The following is a 27727-nucleotide window of genomic DNA, read 5'->3' on the forward strand; positions in this document are numbered from 1 at the left end:
TTCTCTCCCAAGTCTTGAAGCCGTCTCCTTTGTGTTGTCTATGTTCTGGAACCCTTATTCTGATGATTAAGTTCGTATTTATATGACTCTCACTCGAGCGAGCAACTTTATATATCGGAGGATTTGTGGCACGTCTCGCTTGCTCGAGCGAGTGCAATTCTCGCTCGAGCGAGTGAATTTTTCTGCTCCGCGCAATGTTTTTTAAAAATTCATATCCGGAGTTCTAGCTGTCGGATCGAGTTAAAATTTGGACAACAACTTTAAAACATCTTGATATATATGCTGGAAGGTGGAGATTGGATTTGGATTATTATAAAATTAAAATTGAATTTTTTACCTAGGCTGCTCCGTAATTCATTATTCAAAAATCCATTTTCCTACAAAATTAACCCGGAGAGTGAAATTCGCACACATGCACTAAAACAGATAAAAATGCATAAAAACAATATTAATGCACACAAAATAGACATAAAAATATCATGAAATAATGCATACAAAATGCACTCATCACATACCTTGACAAGTAATCGGTAAAGGTGATGAACTAGGCATGTCCATGCTTAGTGGTGATGCTAAGTGGACCTCACACATCTGTATGGATCAAATCCAATAGTCCTTTTGATCGCTCCACATGTCCCTTAAATGGAATTTTGGTCATCTTTTCTTTAGACAAGATTCACAAGTAGTGAGAGAATTAGTATTAGACATATCAAACATGCCTTCTCCCAATAGCTTGTTCATCCTTCTTAGAGAAATATGACCTAATCGAGCATGCCACAAGTGTGCCGGATTTAGAATATCTTGTTTTCTCTTGTATGTTGTTATTATTTCTTGGAAATTATTCAATGGAATATCCTTCACACGGTTAATGCCCCTAAACCCGTTTTTGTCTTTGATAGAGTTCTATTTGTTCGACCCGACCCGTGTGTTGAAAGATTGGAATATCCGTTCTACCAGACCGAACCCGAGATAAAATTTTGGTTACATCAATTGACGTCGTCTGTGGAAATTTTAAAAAAAGAGTCAAGATGGTAGGATTCGAAGACCCTAATAATTAGAACAGAGAAATCAGGCCATCAACCCTGCAGAAATCACTCAATTAATCACCATCACTGTGGAACGAGTATTGGCAGGGAGGGTCTACCAGACCGGAACATCCCTTTCTCTCCTGAGATAATAGCGGCGGAACTCCCCAAAAAACTTCAAATTCCCACACATAGCGGAATATGAAGGAAAGGGAGACCGATAAGAGCACCTGTCCCATTTCGAGACTACCACCCTGCTACATCGATATTCCGACCCGATCATGTATCGAGTCTTCTTCACTAGCCTGACAGGGTCAGCCCAACAGTGGTTCAACCTACTCCATCTGGGCGACATCCAAGCATTCAAAGATTTCAGCAATGCTTTCGTACGCCACTTCTCCAGTAGAAAACAACACCCCACCAATACCTTTAGTCACTTTGCCGTTAAATAAAAAGAACAAGAGGGCTTGAAAGCATACATTCGGAGTTTCATTGCCCAATCCATTGAGTTACAAGAAGCCACAATCGACCCATTCATTAGCACTATCATTCATGGGCTTGCTACCGAGGATTTCCATAAATCGCTGATAAAAAAATCACCCAGCACTTACGAAAAATTACTAGCCCGAGCTGCAAAATACCTTAATTTGGAAGAGGTGCAATCTGCACATATCAAAATAAAGACCCTCCCAAAAGCCCTAAGAGCACACAACCATCCGGCCCGAGCCCTTGGTTTGAGCATCCGTCTCGACCAGAATTACTATGGCAATTCGCCGCCTACACACCACTCGAAGTGAGTAAATTTCAAGCCCTCCAAATTTTTGAAAACCGACGTCTTCTATAGTGTCCATGAGGAAGCGACCGAAGACCTTGAAAACCGAGGTTCAAAAAATACTGTGATTTTCAAGAGGAATATGGGCATACTACTGAAGAATGTAAAAAAATATACCATCAGATTGCAAGAATAATCAACAAGACTCAGGAATGAAGGAGATATTGGCATGACAAAGTGGAGGAAACCGACCCCTGAAGAGGGTTCGGGACGGACTCAAACATTCGGGATAGAAGAGAAGGTACGAGCCACCCAGGGAACAACCCCCACACCCAAAAAAAATTCATTGAGAAATTACTGAGGATCACCTCTTCCTCGCGAGGAGTTATCAACATGATCTTGAGTTAGTTTTCAGTTTGACCCTTTAAATTTCCTTTGTTTCAGTTAGAGTCAGTCCATAAATTTCTATTTTTTCAGTCAGAGTCCACTATTTAAATTTTCATCCTTTTTAGTCGAAGGACGGTTCGTAAATATCTGCTATTAATTGTCAATTTCTAGATATCATAATATAAAGAAGTTTCTTTTTCTTTTTTTTTTCGTACGAATAAATCATAACCCCGACCAGCTCAGCAATATAATCTCATTAACTTTGCAACGTAGAAAAGTCCATTAACTTGGAAATAATCATAAGCCTGACCAGCTCGAAAATATTAGCCCATTAACTTAGCAACAAAGACAAGTCTATTGACTTGGAAAAAACCATAAGCCTGACTACATTCCATTAACTTGGAAACGAATACAAGTCCATTAACTTGAAAAAAAATCATAAGCCCGACCATCTCGGCACTATATAAGACCGCATCAATGTGGCATTCCCAAAATTTACTTAACCATTTCACGGTTTTTAAGCCGTAAAAATGCGCGGAACCAAAAGCTTGGGAATTTTTAGATTTTACTTGGTTATAATTAGGCCATAATACACCTGTGTTTGGAATTCTAAATGTTTTTGTATTCTTACCTGTGTTGGGACTTCTTACGTATGTTCGGATTCTTACCTGTGTTAAAACTTCTTATATGTGTTTGGATTTTTACATATGCTCGGATTTCTTAACATGTGCTTCCATTTTTCAAATATGCTTGATTTTTTATCCACAAACTACAAGATATAAGTTAATTAACCACACTAAGAAGACAACGGTTTTATACACAAACTGTTGTCTTTTTCCCTTTGACAACGATGTTTACAAAAACCGTTGTCTTTGGCCTTATTTTAATGAAAAAAGACAACATTTTTTAAAAAATCATTGTCTTATATGTTTCAAAGACAACGGTTTTTAATTAACCGTTGTCTATGTGCATGTTTTTTGAGGTTTACGACAATATATTTTAATACCGGTGTCTATGTGCGTGCTTTTTGGAGGTCTACGACAACGATTTTTTTTAACCGTTGTATTTTTGCATTGTTTATGTAATCTAAGATAACACTTTTTGTTTATTATTATTATTATTATTATTATTTTATTATTTTTTTTGAAATATAGGTACACATTCATAAAATAACCTACAACACATTCACAAAATAAACACGCTCAAGTGAAAATGAAAAAAAAAAAAAGGAAAGAGAAGGAAACCCAAAACCTATCCCCAATCGGTCGCCCCGTTTGACCCTGCTCAGCTCCGGCGCCTTAGCCGCCGATCGATCGCCAGCCTTAACAACTCAAATTGTGATTTGAATCTCGAGTTTATAGCTTGAATCGAAGCTTCCTTGTCGCCCATCACTGTGTAAGTTTTGTTGCTTCCTTCTCTTACCTTGTGGTCTTTTAGTGGATGCTACCATCATTGTTTGGTGCGTTGTTGACTTTTCCTTTTGTGGGAGAGAAGCTGAAGACATTCAAAGCGCAAAAGGAAAAAACGTATACCAGAGAGTTGGAATTTTTTTGTGGTGAAAAATTACAGTAATGAAGTGAATGCAAATGGATCGTAGGTAACTCATATGTGTGTATACTTACTGCATCCGATGAAATACTTGAGTTGCGCCTGCTTTGTTTTTATCTTGTTTAATTCGCATTTTGAAGTTTTTATTAGAGAATGATTAGTTTATTTCAAAGAAATGGTTCGATTTCTTGTGAAACATTTGAATCTTTACTTTTGATTTTCTGGGTCTTGCTCTATAAGAAAAACCAACCCATGAAGCCATTTTCGGCTTTATATGTTTTAGCTAGTTTATCTTCCTTTTCTATATCCGGTTCTTATTTTATGTTTAAGATCAATATCCGTGATTTCTCTTTTCTTCTGATTTTGGATGCTTGTTCAAAATCGATCAAATTTCTCTTGTGTTTAACATTTTCATGTATTTTGTGCTTAATATATTGCTAACCCGAAAGATTGCTACGTGGTTCCAGAATATGTTTTGCTATGTGTCACAAGGTTTATATACCGTCCCGATTCTCATAACATGTCACTGCATTGTTCAGTTATATCTCTTTCACCTTTTGCCATATCTCCGAGTTCGGTTGCAGGGACACCTACATCCCAAATCAGAGTTAATGCAATATCTCGTGCACCAGCTCCTAAAAACTCGGGCTCGTCCTCTTCATATTTTCCCTCTACTGTGATCTCTGTGTTCACCACTATGGTTTTTACTGTCTCTTTCGCTATGTTTTGAGCATGCCATGGTCCTGTTTTTGAGATGAAAGGCGAGTCGGGGTAAATCGTTTCAATGCTTACTATTAATTAGCTGGAGTTGCTCCATGTTCTATTACTAGACTTTGGAGAGAATTTTAATTACACCAACTTGAGCTACTACTTTTTAGCATGATTATATTGTTGTGTGGATGTTTTAGTAGTTTTCCTTCGGTTCTTTTGTTCATAATGGTCTCATGTGTGCCTCATTTAATCTTGATATTTTTTTTAAACCGTTTTTTAATTTCTTGGTGGTTTCACTTTAAGAATGTGGGATAATAAATTTTGGTCATTTATTCAAATACAAAAACAAATCTCTATATAGTAAAATCGATCTATTTCGAATTTATACTGTTAATTTTTACTCTTAATCAAGAAATTTTATAATGTTTTTTAATTATAATTTTATTTAGTCACTTGACACCCAAACCAGGAATATTAGAAGTCATTTTTTTCGGTCTCTAACACGAATGTTAATATTGTGTTGTTCTTCTCACTCTAATTTTCCTGTATTCAATGTTCGTCGAATATTAATTTGATATTTGGTAACATTATGGTTTTATGAGCTTAAATCATAATGGTATTTTAAATCATCATCATCTATTTAATCATAATATAAAATTGGCTCTCATAGTTAATTATGTATTATGTTTTGAAATTTCCAAACAATGGACATATAAAGGGATTTGCTGGGAAAGAAACACTGTGGTTCAGGACATCGATGACACTGCTATGGGATTTAGATTGCTAAGGTTGTACGGGTACGAGGTTTCTTCAGGTATAAGTACTCTTCACTCATATATATATTGGAGAAAATAATAATATAAATTGAAAAACAAGACAAAAAATCATGACATAGAAGTTTAACATGTTCGGAAATCAATATCAGTATTTCTTTTTGTAAGACCAATATAATATCCCCTACATACTTACTCCAATTGATGTATATAAGATTTATTTAGCGTGACATAGAAGTTAGAACCAAGTACAAATAATATCACATTAATTTTGTGTTATTTGGTTAGACGTATTCAATCTTTTTGAAGAAGTGGGAAGTTCTGCTTCATGGGACAGTCGACCCAAGCCATGACAGGAAGGTACAACTTGTACAAAGCATCTTAGGTGACATTCCCGGAAGAAAACATACTTGCAAGAGCTAGGACACTCTCGTCCAGTTTCTTGCAAGAAAAAAAGGTACAACAATGAGTTGCTCGATAAGTGGATCATCGCCAAAGATCTTCTCGGTGAGGTACGAACATATCTAATTCGAACCGGTGAAATTGCATCTTAGATAGAAATTGGCATCGATAACATTGATGTACAAAAAATGAATATTCAAATATTCAAATTATATAGATGCTATTTTTTCTAGTTTTTTCGATATCATCATTCTTTTGGTTCTATGATGGTTCTTGGATTTGTAGGAGTTAAAGATTTGAGCCGCACAAATGTTGTAAGCTTAATTGCTGGTCGTATTGTTGTCTTAGAAGTTCTCCGTATTATAAATGAACCCACTGCAGCATCATTGGCCTATGGTTTTGAGAAAAAAGAAGCAATGAAACTAATCTGGTTTTTGATCTTGGAGGTGGTACCTTTGATGTTTCAGGTAACAAATGTCTCATTTATTTTCTAGCTCATCCCTTGCCTTGGTTCCTCATTTATTGTTGCTCAACTGAAGCATGATTGTCATCTTACCTATTCTCTTTGTCCTATCTTGTTGTTTTCCTTAATACTTTTGTATCAATTCTGCTTTAGATCAAGCATCATTTTTTGTCATGCCAGATTTCCAATTTTGAATTCAAGTGCACTCATTTTATCATGAAATTCTAGTTTAGACCGGTGAACAAACTATAAGCAAAAATTCCTATTTTTTTAAACGCAAACATTGGACTTGCATGAAACCTTATTAACTTATCGTGTTATACAGGCATGAAACTCGTTATTCTCGCCTTGCTAAATTTTGATAGTTCATGGAGAGATTTCATTGTTTTTTTCTTTTTCCATATTGTCATCTATAGGTTACCGACCATTTATCCACATGTACTAATGTAGGTGAGAAAATTGAAGCTCTTAAATATATTCCGAAAAATGCTGATCCCAGAGAGAAAGTCGAGGTAAAATAACAATTTATTTGATAGCTGGATTTATATCTATTTCATATTCTGTGGGCAGTTTTTTTTTCTTGTTTAAATGATAAAATTTTCCATAAATTCTTGGCTGACTTATGCTATAATTTGGATGGCCGAGGAAGCAGCAGATGCAGCATCCCATGCCAGACAAAGGATAGCGAACTACTTGACCATGGATTTTTCCCATTTTTTTCGTATATCATAGTTCTTTCTTGATGACACCATTTTTGATAATTTGTTTTGAGTTATATTTGTAAAGGTTTGTTTTGATTCTCTTTTCAAATGCAATAGTAATTAATATCAGGTTTTCCTCTTGTGTTTGAGTATAGAGGTTTAAACACATTAGCCAGCGAATAAACTCAGATGAGCCAGATAGCCACACAACTGTCAGCTAGGACAACATGGTCATTGCCTAGAAATACTGAGAAGAATCCAAGAGATGTAAATGCTACTCAAGCGGTTACTAGATCGCAATTGGAGGCAAAGGAGAAAATTGTTGATGATGAGGAAACAATGGAGCCAATCATTGAAAAAGAGGTGGAGGACGTTCCAAAACATGTGGAATTGGCGCCTACGAGCAAGAAAAGTAAGTCTCCTAACCCAATAAATAATGATAATATTCATTTTAGTAAACTTCCCTTCCCCCAGCATGCAAAGCAACTGCAATTGGATAATCAATTTGCAAAATTTTTAGAAATTTTCAAAAAGCTCCATATTAATATTCCATCTGTGGATGCTTTGCCTCAAATTCCTAGTTATGCAAAATTTTTGAAGGAGATTCTGTTAAACAAGAGGAAGTTATTTGATTTTGAATCTGTGAAGTTTTCGGAGGAGTGTTCTGCTCTTTTGCAAAATAAACTCCCTCCAAAACTTAAGGATCCCAATAGTTTTTCAATTCCTTGCACTATAGGAAAATCATTCTTTAGTAAGGCTTTGTGTGATCTTGGTGCAAGTATAAATATTATACCTTATTCATGTTTTGAAAAACATGGTATTGGAGAAGTTAGGCTGTGAGACCCCGTTTCTAATCTCCTATTCTCGAATAATTAAATAAAATTAAACACGAAGAGCCGCGTAAAAACGAATCAAAGATTTTTTTTTTAATTTTTTTTTTAACAACAGCGCGCCCGCGCCGGATTCTCACAAAGGACAGAGCGCCCGCGCCAATAATCAGAGCGCCCGTGCCGCGACCTCTCAAGAAACAACGCGCCCGCGCCAATATTCAGGGCGCCCGCGCTGTGACATCGCAAAACAAAGGCGCGCCCGCGCCCACCCTAAACTAGGCTGCAGAAAATCCAAAGCATAAAAATACATCTTTACAAACTCGAATCCATAATCCAAGCAACCCAGGTTCAATTCATAGTTCAAATGTGCATTTAGGGGTTTTCGAAACACCAACAAAACACAATTAATAAAATGAGTTCGACGAATAGAGTTCCAACGACTCAACAAAACTAATACAGATACAATCGACTCAACCCTACAACGCGGAGTCTCACTTCTATCAATCTCACCCCAAGCTAACCCAGACGACTAGGTCCAGCTCCTAATCCTCCTGTTGCCAAGTACACATACAAACAAAGACAACAGCCGGATAAACCGGTTAGAAATACAATTTCTAAGTAAATGAGACAGGTATGCAATATCAAATAAACACCTCAGATTGAAATGTAATAATCAATAACAAATCAAAATGAGAATGAATGAATGCATGACTTCAAAACTCAGGACTATCAAATCAGATAATCGAAATATCAATCGGTATTCGGTTGGGATCCCGGGGTCAAGTCTTCACAACAACTCACCGACATACCCATTTGGGGTGGATGTCGTTCAACTCAACCCCTAGATTTCAGAGCAACTATAAGAATTATTTCTGGCAATTGGAAAAACTCGAAATCCAAATCCACTTCAATATAGCTCCCTAAATCGTCTAATTTCAAAACGAATCGAGAAATCGGCTCAATATGGAATGCAAGTGAAAATAGAATAACAATCAAATTCACTCAAGCAAATAAACTTGTAGTATGTGATTTTCGGGAACTCGAGAATAAGTCGATCTCGAGTATTCGTTCCCATTCGTTTCATTGTCGACTTTTACCTTTTCTCGAAACTTCAAGTGATTCCTGTCAACAATAGATAACTCGATATCATAGTCTATTCGGCTAAAAAACTCAAAGTCGATACAACAACAACAACAACAATAATATACCGTTTTCAATTCTTCAATCGATAAACAAGTCTCCAAGTTTGATCAACTCCCGAATCCTCAATCATATGTCAAAACATCGAATACGGACTCAATATCAACTCGAAATTCAAACTCAATCAAATTCGATATACAACTCAAACCGAACCAAAACCGATAACTCAAACTCAATTTCGACGGCATAACGGCTATAAACTGACTATCCGGAAATACAAACCATCAAACAACAATCACAATAACTCAATCATCATCCCAACCCATCAAAAAAACTCAAATCCAACCTCAATCAAAATCATCATTTTCGAAAATATGCCTCAAAAATCATATAAAACCCAAACTTCGTTCTTTTTCCAAACCGACTTCGAATACACGATCTATACTAGCTCAAGAACGACATACTCCAAGATTATCAAATTCTGACAACCCAAAAAAATTCAAAGTTCGAGGATCGAAGCAGAACTTACGTCCAAACGGAGCTCTCGTTGCGGTGATCGTGAATCTCAACTTGGAATGAAAATCTAATGGTTGGATCGAGCGAATCGGATGGATGAAAAGCTCGAAAGATCTCCCATGGCTTCTCTGGTTCGGTACGTTGAATGGAGAGGAGAAGGGGGAGGAGGGAAATGATTTGATGTGATGGTGAGGCAAGTTGCCTTAAGATATTATACAAAATCCAATTTTTGCATTTCAGTCCTTTATTTCTCCAAGTTTGCAAAATGATCCCCTGCGAATATCAATACGATTATTAAATACTGAAAATTTTGATTATCTCAATTAAACTCAATTATAATAAAATCGGGGCATTATAATTCTCCCCCTCTAAGATCCAATTTCGTCATCAAAATATGATAGATCACAGACTGAACAAGAATGAATCATACTGAAGACGAACTCACCTCAATCAAATAACTCTAGAAATCGCTGCCTCATATCGGATTCGGTCTCCCAAGTCGCTTCTTCAACTCCGTGATGACTCTATTGTATCTTCACCAAGGGAATCGACTTGTTTCTGAGCTGCTTCTCTTTCCTATCGAGAATCTGGATCGGTCGCTCGAAGTAACTCAGAGTCTCATCAAGTTCGGTCTCGTCAGGCTGAAGAACGTGAGATGGATCCGGATGATATTTCCGTAGCATCGAAACGTGAAACACATCGTGGATGCCTGAAAGAGACGGATGAAGAGCAATCCTATAGGCAAATCGACTATCTTCTCCAGAATCTCATACGGGCCAATGAACCTTGGCGACAACTTCCCTCTCTTTCCAAATCTGACAGTATCTCGGAACGGAGAAATCTTCAGAAACACACGGTCTCCCTGATCAAAACACAGTGGTCTGCGTCTGACATTCGCATACTTGGCCTGTCGATCTTGGGCTGTCTTCATTCTGACTCGGATCAACTTCACCTGCTCTACCATATCGTGAATCATATCTGGACCCAACTCAGGTGATTCTGAAATCTCATCCCAAAATAATGAAGATCTGCACTTCTTCCCGTACAAAGCTTCGAAAGGTGCCATTCCAATACTCGCCTGGAAGCTATTATTGTACGAAAACTCCACTAGAGGCAAGGAATCCTGCAAACCTGAGCCAAAATCAAGCACTACTGCGCGAAGCATATCCTCCAATGTCTGGATCGTATGCTCGGACTGACTGTCGGTCTGAGGGTGATACGCTGTGCTCAAGTGCAAATGAGTACCCAATGCCTCCTGCAAACTGTGCCAAAAGTGAGAAGTGAATCTCGGATCTCTGTCTGATACTATCGACTTTGGCACGCCGTGCAATCTCACAACCTCTCTGACATACAACTCGGCCATCTGATCGTGACGGTATGTCATACGGTACGGAATGAAACAAGCAGATTTCGTCAACCTGTCAATCACTACCCAAATCGCATCACAACCTCTGACTGAACGCGGTAGATTTGTGACAAAATCCATAGAGATATGATCCCACTTCCATTCCGGGATAGGTAAACTATGCAATAATCCACCTGGTTTCTTCCTTTCGGCTTTCACTTGTTGACAATTCAGACAACGGGACACAAACCTCGTGACATCTCCTTTTAATTGCTTCCACAAAAACTGAGTCTTCAAGTCATTATACATATTTCGGCCTTCGGGGTGAACACTGAACTGACTGCAATGTGCCTCTCGTAGAATACGCTGTCTTAACTCAAAAATGTCGGGCACAAATATACGGCTATTCACAAACAAAACATCATCCTTTTTGTATAAAACGAGACATGGATAACACAGAAATCAACGGAATTTTGGATCGAGAACCCTTACCGAAAAACTTCCAATCGTCTGCCATCTTAGGTCTGAATCGAACCACTTTCTGAAAGCAATCTACTGTCACCCTATACTTGGTCAGAGCATCAATCCCGACAATACAGTCAAAATCAGATAATCCAAGTACGATGCAGTCAATCTCAATTGAATTCCCTTCGGATTCTATTACACAATTTCGGACCATTCTCACCGAAACAATTCCTCCACCCAAAGGTGAAGTAATAGAAACAACATCAGATAATGGCTCAGCAAATAAATCATGCATCATGACAAATTTTTCAGAAATAAAACAGTGAGAAGCACCTGTATCAATCAACACAAACGCAGGATAACCAAAAATCGAACAGTTACCTGCTATCACGTCATTCGGGGCTGCATTGGCTTGATCCTCTGTCAAGGCAAAAACCCTCGCCTGGTGTCGAGGAGGTTGGTTCTGATTCTGATTACCTCCCTGACGAGTCTGCTGTTGAGGTTGAAAGGAATGAACTGCAGAAGATGATCTCTTGGGCTGAGCTGGCGGTCGAGAAGAATTGCCGCTCTGAGCTCTATCGGATTCTCGCTGAGGACAAATTCTAGCAAAGTGACCCGGCTGCTGGCAGATATTGCAACTACCAAACACGCCTCGACACTGATCACTGGGATGACGTCCTCCACACTTGCTGCACGAAGCTCCAAAAAACCCTGAACTTTGCCCAAAACTGAACTGTCTAGAGCCATTGGAACTCGATGAATTGCTCCCATACTTTTTAAATTGCTTCCCCTTTGGTCTATACTGATCTCTCCTGTTTCTGCCACTGTTGCCTCCCTCAACCCTCTGAGACTGATTCGACTGCTGAGAAGGTTGGTACTGATACTGAGACTGCTGAGGCTGAAACTGAACAGGCTGATTCGGATAGATCTCTGCTACTGCTGAGGAGCTACCTGATTTCCTCGTTGCATCAAAATCCCAGCTTCGGCTCCCTTTGCCTGATCCATGGCATCTGCGAAATTGTTGGGTCTCCCGGTGTTGATCAAGGTAAAAATCTCAGGATTCAAGCCATTGGTAAAGTGATCGGCCTTGGCTTCCTCGTTTTCTGCAACGTGAGGTGCAAACCTCAAGAGACTGTCATATTTGCTCACATAGTCCTCAATGCTCAAGTTCCCTTGTTTCAGATTCGCAAATTTGGTACCTTTTTCCTTTCGATAAGATACCGGAAAGAACCGCTTGTAGAACTCGGCCTTGAACAAACTCCAAGTGATAACGGTGCCTCAATTCTCATTGGCCCTCTTGGTCATGGTCCACCAATTCTTGGCAACACCCTGAAGCTGGTGAATGACTAACTTGATCCTGTGGTCATCGGTATAGTCGAGAGAATCAAAGAGCTGATCAATATCCTCTAGCCAACTCTCACAGTCAACGGAGTTCTCGATACCAGTCAAGGTAGGCGGTCGGAAGGATCGAAATCTCTTCAATAGAGTCTCCATCGGGGTCGCAGTTGCATCAAACTGATCCACTCCGGTACTATCCTGATCATTCGGAGGAGTTATAACTGGCGGCGGATTCTCAGTAGAAGGAGGAGTCAAAGGTGGTGGATTCCTTCTCAAAGATCGTCGAGGTGCCATCTGATAACAAAGGTTAGGACACAATATCTCAACTCAAACTCAATCTCAACCTCAAAACCTCGGTGTCCAAAACTCTGCTCTGAGAACCCATGAATCTCAATGATATTCGGAAACAAATAATAGCACATAATTCATGCTTTATAAATTAAATCACAACTCATGTAATTCAATTAATTCAAGAATCGATAAAGCATGCTCGCACGTATTTAAAGTAATAATTTAAATAAATCAATCACATGCGAGAATTCAATTCATGCGGACTCGATCTACCCCGCTCACTCTAGTTCAAATCCAAGAATTTTATCGCTCTGATACCACTTAATGTGAGACCCCGTTTCTAATCTTCTATTCTCGAATAATTAAATAAAATTAAACACGAAGAGCCGCGTAAAAACGAATCAAATATTTATTTTTATTTTTATTATTATTTTTTTTAACAACAGCGCGCCCGCGCCGGAGTCTTGCAAAGGACAGAGCGCCCGCGCCGCGACCTCGCAAGAAACAGCGTGCCTGCGCCAATAGTCAGGGCGCCCGCGCCGTGACCTCGCAAAACAAAGGCACGCCCGCGCCCACCCCAGCGCGCCCGCGCCGTCAACTCGGCTGCAGAAAATCCAAAGCATAAAAATGCATCTTTACAAACTCGAATCCATAATCCAAGCAACCCAGGTTCAATTCATAGTTCAAACGTGCATCAAGGGGTTTTCGAAACACCAACAAAACACAATTAATAAAACGAGTTCGACGAATAGAGTTCCAACGACTCAACAAAACTAATACAGATACAATTGACTCAACCCTACAACGTGGAGTCTCACTTCTATCGATCTCACCCCAAGCTAACCAAGACGACTCGGTCCAGCTCCTAATCCTCCTGTTGCCAAGTACACATACAAACAAAGACAACAGTCGGATAAACCGGTTAGAAATACAATTTCTATGTAAAAGAGACATACATGCAATATCAAATAAACACCTCAGATTGAAATGTAATAATCAATAACAAATCAAAATGAGAATGAATGAATGCATGACTTCAAAAATCAGGACTATAAAATAAGATAATCGAAATATCAATCGGTATTCGGTTGGGATTCTGGGGTCAAGTCTTCACAACAACTCACCGACACACCCATTCGGGGTGGATGTCGTTCAACTCAACCCCTAGACTTCAAAGAAACTATAAGAAGTATTCTGGCAGTTGGAAAAACTCGAAATCCAAAGCCACTTCAATATAGCTCCCTAAATCGTCTAATTTCAAAACGAATCGAGAAATCGGCTCAATATGGAATGCATGTAAAAATAGAATAATAATCAAATTCACTCAAGCAAATAAACATGTAGTATGTGATTTTCGGGAACTCGAGAATAAGTCGATCTCGAGTATTCGTTCCCATTCGTTTCATTGTCGGCTTTTACCTTTTCTCGAAACTTCAAGTGATTCCTGCCAACAAGAGATAACTAGATATCATAGTCTATTCGGCTAACAAACTCAAAGTCGATACAACAACAACAATAACAATATACCGTCTTCAATTCTTCAATCGATAAACAAGTCTCCAAGTTCGATCAACTCCCGAATCCTCAATCAGCTGTCAAAACATCGAATACGGACTCAATATCAACTCGAAATTCAAACTCAATCAAATTCGATATACAACTCAAACCGAACCAAAACCGATAACTCAAACTCGATTTCGACGGCATAACGACTATAAACTGACTATCCGAAAATACAAACCATCAAACAACAATCACAATAACTCAATCATCATCCCAACCCATCAAAAAAACTCAAATCCAACCTCAATCAAAATCATCATTTTCGAAAATATGCCTCAAAAATCATATAAAACCCAAACTTTGTTCTTTTTCCAAACCGACTTCGAATACACGATCTATACTAGCTCAAGAACGACATACTCCAAGATTATCAAATTCTGACAACCCAACAAAACTTACGTCCAAATGGAGCCCTCGTTGCGGTGATTGTGAATCTCAACTCGGAATGAAAATCTAACGGTCGGATCGAGCAAATTGGACGGATGAAAAGCTCGAAAGATCTCCCATGGATTCACTGGTTCGGTACGTTGAATGGAGAGGAGAAGGGGGAGGAGGGAAATGATTTGATGTGATGGTGAGGCAAGTTGCCTTAAGATATTATACAAAATCCAATTTTTGCATTTCAGTCCTTTATTTCTCCAAGTTTGCAAAATGATCCCCAACGAATATCAATACGATTCTTAAATACTGAAAACTCTGATTATCTCGATTAAACTCAATTATAATAAAATCGGGGCATTACATAGGCCAACCACCATCTCCATACAATTGGCTGATAAATATATAAAATATCCTAGGGGGATTGTGGAAGATGTACTAGTGAAAGTTGATAAGTTTATTTTCCTAGTGGATTTTGTTGTGTGCTTGATATGGAAGAGGATCGTGAGATACCTCTTAATTTAGGTAGATCATTTTTGGCCACTGGAAAAGCTTTAATTGATGTGCATAAGGGGGAGTTAATTTTGCGCATGAATGATGAGAGTGTAGTTTTTAATGTTTTTCACGATCTTTGCTATCTTGTGGACAATTCTTATTGCTTCAAAATTGATATTACTGATGAATTGGTTGAGTGCTCTTTGTAGGAACAGTTATCAGCGGATCCATTAGAAATCTATTTCAGATGAACAATACATGAGGAACATGGTAGCCAGGAGGTTCAAGAGGTCGTGAGATATTTGGATGGAATGAAGCCTCTTGAAAGATAAATTAATTCCAAGATAGGGGAGCTTGGGCATATACCAAAACCATTAAAGTCATCAGACGAGGAGCCCCCTACTCTTGAACTCAAACCACTCCCTTCGCACTTAAAATATTTATATTTGTTGAAAAACGATAAACTTCTTGTAATTTGTTCTTCTTCTTTGACAGGGAGCGAGGAAGAAAAGTTGCTGAGAGTGATTAGAGAGCATATCAGAGCAATAAGATGGAGCCTTGCTGATATAAAGGGAATTAGTCCATCCATGTGCATGCACAAGATACTTATGGAATCATAGCACAAGACATCCACTCAACCACAAAGGCGTCTAAACCCAGCTATGCAAGAGGTAGTGAAAAAGGAAGTTATCAAGCTTCTCGATGCAGGTATTACCTATCCTATTATTGATAGTGAATGGGTGAGTCCAATTCAGGTGGTGCCTAAAAAGGGAGGGATAGCTGTTATTGAAAATGAGAATAATGAATTAATCCCTACGAGAAATGTTACGGGTTGGCGGATATGCATTGATTATAGGAAATTGAATGATGTCACTCGTAAAGATCACTTTCCCCTCCCTTTTATTGATCAAATGGTTGAGAGGCTTTCTGTGCATGCATTTTACTGTTTTTTAGATGGTTATTCTGGTTATATGCAAATTCCCATAGCACCTAAGGATCAACATAAAACTACTTTTAATTTTCCATGTAGTGATCCTGCATTGAATCACCTACTAACTGTAAACTATGACATGCATTAATCTTAATTAATATCAGAAGTAATTAACAGAGTAAAACTTGCGGAAACATAACCCATAATTTACATATCAGTTTAGTACAAAAGTTCAAGGCTTAATTCAGTAGTGATACAACCATATCGAAGAGACTTATAAATAAAACTTTCTAAAACATTATATAGCTATAACGAATCCTGCTGTATATAATGCCCACTGAAAGCTCCTGCTCCTAGTTCTGCCTCAAACTACCAGCTCCATCCATTCTGCGACCTGCCCCATGGAAAGGGGTGTCCAAGATAATAATTAGGACGTGAGCGATTAACGCCCAGTACATAAACATGAGTAAACATATGTATATGATGCATGCAATCGTGATGACGGGTAATAAGTCATTTGAAAGTCATGCTAATAACCGGCGCCAATGAGTGCAGTGACCGCTCGGGTCAAACCTCTAGGTACAACCACACTCGCCTAGAACCTCCCACTATAACGGTACATCCGGTTCTAGAATATCTCCTAGAACCCCCCGCTATAGCGGTACATCCAACTCTAGACTAAATACAGGTATAACAAAGGAATAGACTCAATGTGTATGCGCACATGACATATGAATATGAAAATCAGTAAATCATAAATCATGCCACATAATAATGCCAAAGAAATGCAACATATAAACATGTATACTCGTTGGCAATCTCAGTCAATGTGTACATACCTCTAAGCTAGTTCGAGTCTTGTAGTACCTAGGTTCCAAGACTATAATCAAAAGTTCACCATATGACTACACAAGTTCTATAAGTCTTAACTAAGCTATTAGATACTCCAAAAACATAATAATATTCCCGAACCATACCTTCATCAATAGTAAGTCCTTTGGAGTCGCTCGTTCTGGAGGACTATAACCACACCTTTGTTATTCCAGAACCTCACTATTAACCTATAGGGCCCTAAAGTATATAACTCACACTATTTTTAACTGAAGAAGGAAACTCAAAAATTTTATATGAAAATCTGAATCGAAAATTCTCTATTTATAGGCCAAAACTCGGCCAAGAACGTTGCGTCCGTTCTGGATTCGTTGCATCCGTTCTATGCATGTTTGACACTTGTCAACACTCGTGGCTTAGTCACCATGACACTTCATGCCTGGCTGTCCCTAAGAGATAGTTGCGTCCATTCTCGGATTGTTGTGTCCGTTCTAGTTCAGACGCTCCGATAAGCTTCGTTCCGTCCGAAATTGTTTGGCTGTTTTTGGACTGTCTGAGACGCCCTGGACCCTTCTAACCATTTTTGGACGTTTCGGATCTGATTTTCCACTTATTTTTACCAAATAATTACTCCTTAAACATGTTTTGACACTTTTAAAATTATATGTTGCTTTCTAACATGTTTAAAATAATTTAATCTTGTAAAATGGAACTGTGTTACTACATTCTCCCCACCTTTAGATATTTCGTCCGCGAAATAAACTCTAATGTAATGATCAAGACATTTTTTATTACAACAAACTGTAATTACACTGATACATGGTAATCAATAATATAATGCAAACAACTCAAGATATTCTGCTCGCATACGACTTTTCATTTCCGAAGTTGCTTCCTCGACGCCTCGGCGCTGCCACTGTACCATCACAAGTGGTATAGTCTTGTTCCAAAGAACTTTCTCCTTCTTTTCAAGGATACGGAGTGGCCGTTCAACATAAGACAGATCTGGTTCTAGCTGAACGTCAGTAGGCTGGATAATATGTGACTCATCAGCTATATACTGTCGAAGTAAATACACGTGAAAAACATCATGTATAATGGAAATATATGGCGGTAATGCCAAACGATAAGCAACATCACCGATATTTTCCAGTATCTGGAAAGGCCCAATATAACGAGGTGATAACTTGCCTTTCAAACCAAACCTCTTCACCTTTATGAAAGGTGATACTCGAAGAAATACACATTCATCAGGCTCAAATTAAAGTGGCCTGCGGTGAATATTAGCATAACTAGCTTGTCTGTCGTGAGCAGCTTTGATTCTCCGTTTGATCAAATCTACCTTGTCCACAATCTGTTGTACTAACTCAGGACCCTCCACCTTTCGTTCTCCCACCTAATCCGAGAATAGTGGAGTACGACATCGTAGACCATACAATGCCTCAAAGGGTGCCATATCAATACTGCGATGATAATTGTTATTGTAGGAAAAGTTGATCAAAGGTAACTGATCCTGCCAAGTCAAGCTAAAATCCATCGTAGAAGCACGCAGCATATCCTCAAGCATCCGAATCGTCCATTCCGACTGGCCATCAGTCTCCGGATGATATGCAGTGCTCAAAATCAGAGTGGTACCCAATGCCTGCTGAAAACTACCCCAAAAATGTGAGGTAAACCGCGGATATCTGTCACTGACTATGTTCACTGGAATCCCATCTAATAGTACTATCTCTTGGATGTATAAGCATGCCATGCGATCGTAAGAATACTCTCTGTTGTCGTACTCCACTCTTCTGGGAAGAAGTGGGGGAGAGACAGGCTGAGGGACCGGAGTTTATCCAGCAGGCGATAGACATTGTTGATCAGATCAAGAAACGGATTAAGACTGCACAGGATCGTCAGGCCAGCTATGCTAATATTAAGCGTAGGCCTTTGCAGTTCGAGGTCGGGGAGAAAGTGTTTCTGAGAGTGTCACCTTTCCGCAAGATTCTTAGATTTGGCCTTAAGGGCAAGTTGTCTCCCAGATTTATCGGTCCGTTTGAGATCTTGGAAAGCATTGGCGATTTGGCTTATCGACTAGCTTTGCCACCGCATATGTCCAGTATTCACGACGTGTTCCACGTATCTCTGTTGCGACGGTATGTGGTGGATGAATCTCATATTCTGCAGCGATCTGAGGTTCAGGTAGACAAGGATTTGACTTATGTTGAGAAACCTCTTCGCATCCTTGATTATAAGGATAAGGTTTTACGGAACAAAGTCATTCCTTTGGTTTTAGTTCAGTGGCAGCGCCGAGGCACTGAGGAAGCTACTTGGGAGCTTGAGGACAGGATGCGTAAAAACAATCCTGAGTTGTTTTGATTTCATTCTTTAAGTTGTATTCAGTTGCAAACTCTGTAAGCGTTTGATTTGAATAAAGAATGTTTCTGATTTCTGTATTTGCATTCGGTACTTAAGATCTGATTTCGAGGACGAAATATCTTAAGTGGGGGAGAATGTAGTAGCCCGTGCCCTAATTGAGTAATCAAAGGATTAATGCTAATTAATTGAATTGGGTATTGGACGGATCGGAAGCTCCGAAGGCACGATCGGAAGCTCCGAACAGGATCGGATGCTCCGATGAGCGATCGGAGGCACCGATCGATATTACGTCAGGCATGACGTGTGGTTGGATCGGAAGCTCCGATCAGGACCGGAGGCTCCGATCACCCCTATCCGGAGTCGTCAAGTGATATTTTGACACGTGGCAGATCAGGATCTTCGGAAGCTCCGATGACAGGATCGGACGTTCCGATCGAGGTTCGGACGTTCCGATCAAGGATCGGAAGTTCCGATCGTTATCTATAAATAGAAGGCCGAGACTTCACTTTCATTTGCCAATTCCGAGTTCTCCTTTCCTTTCTAGTCCTTTTGGAGCTGTTCTAGTCTTCTTAGGCTTGGTCCGGAGGTCGGAGAGGCGTTCGGTAGTCGTAGCGGAGTCGTGCCCAAGTTCTGGAGGCATCGACATCAAAGGGCTAACGACGGACGAAGGTATAGCTTTTGCTCCCTATAAATATTTAGGAGTATGAAATAGCTTAGTTAAGGCTTTTAGAGCACTTTAATGATAGTAGTATCATTTGGCAGTGTAGAGCAGACTATAGGCGTGGACCTAGAGTTGGTAGAGCTTTCACTGTTTTGAGGTACGAAAGTACTGTTCGAGATATCCTGACTGAGTATGCATGTATTATGTGACCGCATGATTTATATGCCATGATATTATGCTGCATTCATTTGCATCTTGCTGTATCTCCTTCGAGATGTCTGTTAGTAGGGTTGTACCCTATCCTGTTAGTGGATGGACTTCCATCGATTTGGGTCCGGCGTTTCCACGGTTATCTCGGTATGGGAGCCACCTCCTGAAGCGACGGCACAGCGTGCTACATAACAGGGCCCGGTCTGTCTCTGTTATCTGATCCTTGACCTCGAGTCTATAGGGAGTTCACTTTGCATGCATGTATACTCATACTCTCGCACTGAGCGTTTTATGCTCACGTCTCGTACTCTGTATTTTCTGGACACCCTATTCCATGGGGCATGTTTGCGATTGGACGAGGAGGGTGGATCCAGGAGGGGCTAGTCAGTGGTGGGCCAGCTGGAGCTTCGTCTAGGTTTTATTACTGTTGCTTGGGTTTATACAGCTATTCGATTTGGTTGTATATTATTGGATAAATTACAGATTCCTTTACTTGGGATTGTATAATGTTTATGGTTTCCGCAGTCTTATTCTGATATCTGTTTTATTAAGTTAATTGCATGCCTAAGTTCTGTTTAGTAGGTGATCCGGGTAAGGGTCACTACATTTATGGTATCAGAGCATGCAAAAGATTTCTTGGGATTTAGTCTCATCTTGAGGTATTTTTGTAGATGTCAAATCGTGACGACCAGAGTTCTCATGGCAGTGTTGGTGGGCGTTGGGGTGATGCCGACCGGGAGCCTCGTCGAGAACGGCGTCATCATCACCATGACGACGAGCGTTTCACTGTGCGTCGATTCTTAGCTATGGGTCCTAAGCCCTTAGTTTGAGGTGAGTCTCCAGAGGATGCGGAGAACTGGTTAGACCGCATGGAGATGACTTTTCAGACTTTCCAATGCACCGATGAGCAGAAGGTGGAGACCCTTGGCTATCTTCTGGATGGGCGTGCGCACAGGTGGTGGAGGTTTACTTCTACACCTTTTGTTGCGGCGAGAGGAGTGGCCACCTGGGCCGAGTTTCGCACAGCTTTCCAAAAGCGGTATTTTCCTCCTGCACTCCGACAGTCAAAGGCAGGCGAGCTACTGAGTCTGCGACAGGGAGCCATGTCTATCGATGAGTATCAGCAGAGGTTCTTTGATCTGCTATCTTATTGCCCCGAGATTGCTGATAGCTCAGAGATGAAGTATAATCTGTTCCTTCAGGGCCTTAACCCTGAGATCCATGACCGTGTGGCGGTTGGTGACGACATGTCCAACGAGGGTTTGGTGAGCCGTTGTCATCAAGCAGAGGACAGCATTCGGCGGAACAGGTCTTTCCCTCAGTCGAGGCCTGCTAGTTCTTTGGGTCCCCGTGCCCAAACTTTCAAGAAGTCTGGATCTTCTTCTTCCTCTGGTTCTGGAGGTATTGTCCGTTATGGTAAGAAGGACAAGTGTGATCACTGTGGGAAGAACCATCCATCCGACAAGTGCCGTAGAGCTTCTGGAGCTTGTTTCCGTTGTGGAGAGACTGGTCATATCCGGAGAGATTGTCCAATGTCTGGGGAGGTGGTTCTGGTTCTGGTTCAGGATCGGGTTCTCAGGCCACCGTACAGCAGAGGTCGCAGGGACAGTCTGCTGGGAGTTCTCATTTGAGGCCACGAGCTTCTGGCCAGGTGTTTGCCCTGAGACATGATCAGGCTGTGGAGGAGAATGAGAAAGTCATCGCAGGTACATTTATGCTTTATGGTATACCTGCTCTTGTACTTATTGACACTGGTGCATCTCATTCCTTCATTTCTGCACGTTTTGTTAAGAGGCATAAGTTACCATGCATTGCACTAGACGTAGTGATGTCTGTTTCTAATCCGACGGGCCAATCTGCTTTGGCTAAGCGTCTAGTGATGGGTTGCCCTTTAGAGTTCGAAGGGAACGTTCTGTTGGCGAATCTCATGGTCCTGGCGATGGACGACTTTGATTGCATTCTGGGAATAGATGTGCTGACTACCTATCGAGCTTCAGTGGACTGCTATCAGAGATTAGTACGCTTTCATCCGGAAGGGAGTGAGAGTTGGTTTTTCTATGGTGAGGGAGCGCGACCCCGATGCCTTTGGTATCAGCTTTGAGAGCCTGTCGAGCTCTAGAGTCTGGCGGGGAAGGCTACCTTATCTATGCAGTTGATTTGTCCGCTGAGAGTATTGGGATAGAGAGCATTCCTGTTGTGGATGAATTTCCAGATGTGTTTCCTGATGAGATTCCGGGTTTTCCTCCTGCTAGGGAAGTCGAGTTTGGCATAGAGTTGATGCCGGGTACTTCGCCTATTTCTAGAGCACCGTATCGTCTGGCTCCGTCAGAGATGCGTGAGTTGAAGAATCAACTACAGGATCTTTTGGACAAGGGGTACATTCGTCCTAGTGTATCTCCTTGGGGAGCTCCTGTTCTCTTCGTGAAGAAGAAGGATGGGTCGATGCGGCTGTGCATTGATTATCGGCAGCTGAATCGAGCCACTGTGAAGAACAAGTATCCGTTGCCTCGTATTGATGACTTGTTTGATCAGCTGCAGGGCACATCAATTTACTCCAAGATTGACTTGAGATCTGGGTATCATCAGTTGAGAGTCCGTGATCAGGACGTAGCCAAGACTGCATTCCGTACACGCTATGGGCATTACGAGTTCCTAGTGATGCCATTTAGTTTGACTAATGCGCCGGCTATATTCATGGATCTGATGAACCGTGTCTTCAGGGAGTATTTGGACAAGTTTGTCGTGGTCTTCATTGACGACATCCTGGTTTATTCGCGTAATACGGAAGAGCATGTTTCTCACCTGCGGTTGGTACTGCAGACTCTTCGAGATGAGCAATTGTACGCCAAGCTGAGCAAGTGTGAGTTCTGGATGGATAGAGTGGTCTTTCTTGGCCATATCATATCCAGGGAGGGGATTTCTGTTGATCCAAGCAAGATTGAAGCGGTACTTAATTGGTCGCGTCCGACGACAGTTGCTGAGATCCGTAGTTTTCTGGGTCTAGCAGGGTATTATCGTCGCTTCATTCTGAACTTCTCTCAGTTAGCTCGACCGTTGACGCAGCTTACCCGCAAGGGTGTGGATTTTGAGTGGTCCTCCGAGTGTGAGGAGAATTTCCGTGAGCTTCGACGGCGGTTGACTTTTGCGCCGGTGTTAGAATTACCGTCTGGATCTGGAGGGTATGTAGTTTACACGGATGCTTCTCTTCAGGGGTTAGGTTGTGTCCTGACTCAGAATGGGCATGTAATCACATATGCTTCTAGACAGCTGAAGCTTCACGAGGACAACTACCCAATCCATGATTTGGAGTTAGCAGCCATTGTGTTCGCTTTGAAGATCTGGCGTCATTATCTGTATGGCGAGAAATTTGAGATCTTCACCGACCATAAGAGTCTCAAGTATTTGTTCACTCAGGCAGAATTGAACATGAGACAGAGACGTTGGATGGACTTGCTTAAGGACTATGATTGCGAGATTAAGTACCATCCGGGAGCTGCTAATCTCACCGCTGATGCCTTGAGTCGCAAGGTGCGACTATCCGCACTTCAGACTTGTTCGATGTCTAGTGCGATCAGTGACTGTTGTACTTCAGGTTTTACCTTCAAGCATAAGAAAGGTATGCAGAGTATCCAGATGTTTGCGATATTATCTGAGCCAGCCTTGTACTCGCGGATCCGAGATGCTCAGATGTCTGATTCGAAGACCCAGCGTTTAGCTCGTCTAGCTAACGAGGGTAGCTCGTCTGGATTTCATTATCAGTCAAACGGCTTTATGTGTTTGTCTGGTAGGCTTGTGATTCCACAGGATGAAGAGTTGCGAGAGGAGATTTTATCTCAGGCACATCGCACTAAGTTGAGTATTCATCCTGGGAGCAACAAGATGTACAAGGATCTACGTACTCGTTTCTGGTGGAAGGGAATGAAACGCAGTGTTTATCAGTTTGTTTCGAGATGTTTGGTGTGTCAACAGGTCAAGGCAGAGCACCGACGACCTGGAGGATTGCTTCACAGTCTGCCTATTCCTGAATGGAAATGGGAGTTTATCACTATGGACTTTGTGACCCATTTGCCGGTATCCCCGAGGAACTGTGATGCTATCTGGGTTGTGGTGGACCGACTCACCAAGTCAGCGCATTTCATTGCCTATAGCCGAGAGTACTCTGTGGATCGCATGACACGGATATACATTCAGGAGATCGTTCGAATTCATGGAGTGCCTGTGAGCATTGTCAGCGATCGGGACCCCAGGTTTACTTCTAGATTCTGGGGGAGTGTTCAGCGTGCGATGGGTACTACTCTCAGTTTGAGTACAGCCTATCATCCGGAGACTGATGGTCAGTCAGAGCGCACTATCCGTACGTTAAAAGATATTCTTAGAGCGTGCGTCATGGATTTTGGTTCAGCCTGGCAGGATCATTTGCCGTTGATCGAGTTCGCTTACAACAACAGCTATCACACTAGTATTGGTATGGCACCTTTTGAAGCGTTGTATGGGCGACGTTGTCGTACTCCACTCTTCTGGAAAGAAGTGGGGGAGAGACAGGCTGAGGGACCGGAGTTTATCCAGCAGGCGATAGACATTGTTGATCAGATCAAGAAACGGATTAAGACTGCACAGGATCGTCAGGCCAGCTATGCTAATATTAAGCGTAGGCCTTTGCAGTTCGAGGTCGGGGAGAAAGTGTTTCTGAGAGTGTCACCTTTCCGCAAGATTCTCAGATTTGGCCTTAAGGGCAAGTTGTCTCCCAGATTTATCGGTCCGTTTGAGATCTTGGAAAGCATTGGCGATTTGGCTTATCGACTAGCTTTGCCACCGCATCTGTCCAGTATTCACGACGTGTTCCACGTATCTCTGTTGCGACGGTATGTGGCGGATGAATCTCATATTCTGCAGCGATCTGAGGTTCAGGTAGACAAGGATTTGACTTATGTTGAGAAACCTCTTCGCATCCTTGATTATAAGGATAAGGTTTTACGGAACAAAGTCATTCCTTTGGTTTTAGTTCAGTGGCAGCGCCGAGGCACTGAGGAAGCTACTTGGGAGCTTGAGGACAGGATGCGTAAAGACAATCCTGAGTTGTTTTGATTTCATTCTTTAAGTTGTATTCAGTTGCAAACTCTGTAAGCGTTTGATTTGAATAAAGAATGTTTCTGATTTCTGTATTTGCATTCGGTACTTAAGATCTGATTTCGAGGACGAAATATCTTAAGTGGGGGAGAATGTAGTAGCCCGTGCCCTAATTGAGTAATCAAAGGATTAATGCTAATTAATTGAATTGGGTATTGGACGGATCGGAAGCTCCGAAGGCACGATCGGAAGCTCCGAACAGGATCGGAAGCTCCGATGAGCGATCGGAGGCACCGATCGATATTACGTCAGGCATGACGTGTGGTTGGATCGGAAGCTCCGATCAGGACCGGAGGCTCCGATCACCCCTATCCGGAGTCGTCAAGTGATATTTTGACACGTGGCAGATCAGGATCTTCGGAAGCTCCGATGACAGGATCGGACGTTCCGATCGAGGTTCGGACGTTCCGATCAAGGATCGGAAGTTCCGATCGTTATCTATTAATAGAAGGCCGAGACTTCACTTTCATTTGCCAATTCCGAGTTCTCCTTTCCTTTCTAGTCCTTTTGGAGCTGTTCTAGTCTTCTTAGGCTTGGTCCGGAGGTCGGAGAGGCGTTCGGTAGTCGTAGCGGAGTCGTGCCCAAGTTCTGGAGGCATCGACATCAAAGGGCTAACGACGGACGAAGGTATAGCTTTTGCTCCCTATAAATATTTAGGAGTATGAAATAGCTTAGTTAAGGCTTTTAGAGCACTTTAATGATAGTAGTATCATTTGGCAGTGTAGAGCAGACTATAGGCGTGGACCTAGAGTTGGTAGAGCTTTCACTGTTTTGAGGTACGAAAGTACTGTTCGAGATATCCTGACTGAGTATGCATGTATTATGTGACCGCATGATTTATATGCCATGATATTATGCTGCATTCATTTGCATCTTGCTGTATCTCCTTCGAGATGTCTGTTAGTAGGGTTGTACCCTATCCTGTTAGTGGATGGACTTCCATCGATTTGGGTCCGGCGTTTCCACGGTTATCTCGGTATGGGAGCCACCTCCTGAAGCGACGGCACAGCGTGCTACATACCAGGGCCCGGTCTGTCTCTGTTATCTGATCCTTGACCTCGAGTCTATAGGGAGTTCACTTTGCATGCATGTATACTCATACTCTCGCACTGAGCGTTTTATGCTCACGTCTCGTACTCTGTATTTTCTGGACACCCTATTCCATGGGGCAGGTTTGCGATTGGACGAGGAGGGTGGATCCAGGAGGGGCTAGTCAGTGGTTGGCCAGCTGGAGCTTCGCCTAGGTTTTATTACTGTTGCTTGGGTTTATACAGCTATTCGATTTGGTTGTATATTATTGGATAAATTACAGATTCCTTTACTTGGGATTGTATAATGTTTATGGTTTCCGCAGTCTTATTCTGATATCTGTTTTATTAAGTTAATTGTGTAAGAGTGGGTGCCCAGTGAGCCAACTGTGTGGCTATGGGCTTTGTTGACTCTTTGTATAAACAATCTTTTGTTTAATATTATTTACACTTTTATGGCAATGACTTTATATTACTTCATATTGTTATATTGTGATATACTATTGTTGTTTTGATAAAGACCTTGAATATACTATAGTGTATGTAAGATGTGGTAGAACATGGAGATGTCTATCATGAAATACATCTTATAGTCACTGTATATTCTAAAACCGTTCCTAGTCGATTGAGCCGTCCGATAATAAGGATAAGGATCGCTCGAGTTTGAGACTAGCATTTGCGATGCAGAGTACCACGTTTCATTGGTAGGGAACATGGAGATGTTCGAAGTATGCAAATGGATATTCATAGGATGAATAGTCGAACTACCCTATCCGGACTTTCCAAGTGGTTATCACTTATCGAGTGGAAAAAGTCCGCGGTTTTGGTTGTACACCATTAGTCCTTACGACTTGAAACATCATGGAGACTCTATATGCTAGTACTGTGCTTTGACTCGTTTACCGACTCTGAGGGGGTCATCAGGTGTCGAGATTGGGTACAGTTACGACACATATAGGAGTCAATGCATTGTTGTCAAGGATTCACCACATACTTGCGAGTGTGGATATCCTATGCGATCTGAGGAGATATTAGTGTGACAAATCTCTGGCCAGAGTACTTGATGTGATTTAAGAAATGGTTTCTTAGTAGCACATGCGATGTCACTAATTTGATCTTCAAGATGTATTGCATAGTTATCGAATCTTGAGCGACTCTCGATATACCAATGGTTGTTGATTCGATCGGGATATATGGATGAAGGGACCGTACTGTACGCTAACCAAAATCTACTGGTTCTTGTAGGCACTATGAGTGATACCTAGGGAATCATGGGGCGATGTTGCTAGGCGCTTTACCATGATTCGTTGGGAAAGTCGGAAAGTGTTGTTCCGAGTCACAAGGAGTTGTGAGCCCACGGCTAGCTGTATCCCTGAACCATTGAGGGTCACACAGTGTAATGGAGTTTTAATCCCGTTGAGATAGTTAAATTTAA

General features: G+C 41.3%; 1 long non-coding RNA gene across 5 annotated transcripts in view; it reads left to right on the forward strand.

Annotated features, from left to right (window-relative positions):
- The first annotated feature begins 3396 nt into the window (after positions 1-3396).
- The window catches only part of LOC140874794 (uncharacterized), a 34861-nt gene continuing 10530 nt past the window's right edge, over positions 3397-27727 (forward strand). Inside the window, exons 1-8 of one of the 5 annotated variants that reach the window (XR_012148220.1) lie at positions 3397-3579; positions 3679-3781; positions 4272-5257; positions 5505-5728; positions 5904-6085; positions 6532-6593; positions 6938-7194; positions 15353-16068. This is a non-coding gene — a long non-coding RNA (uncharacterized lncRNA). Of the gene's footprint in view, positions 3580-3678; positions 5258-5504; positions 5729-5903; positions 6086-6531; positions 6594-6937; positions 7195-15352; positions 16069-27727 lie in introns of those variants that run through there. The other 4 variants (XR_012148221.1, XR_012148219.1, XR_012148217.1 and 1 more) reach the window with 4 other exon arrangements.

This window comes from Henckelia pumila, chromosome 1 (assembly GCF_033568475.1).
Source record: "Henckelia pumila isolate YLH828 chromosome 1, ASM3356847v2, whole genome shotgun sequence".
NCBI lineage: Eukaryota > Viridiplantae > Streptophyta > Magnoliopsida > Lamiales > Gesneriaceae > Henckelia > Henckelia pumila.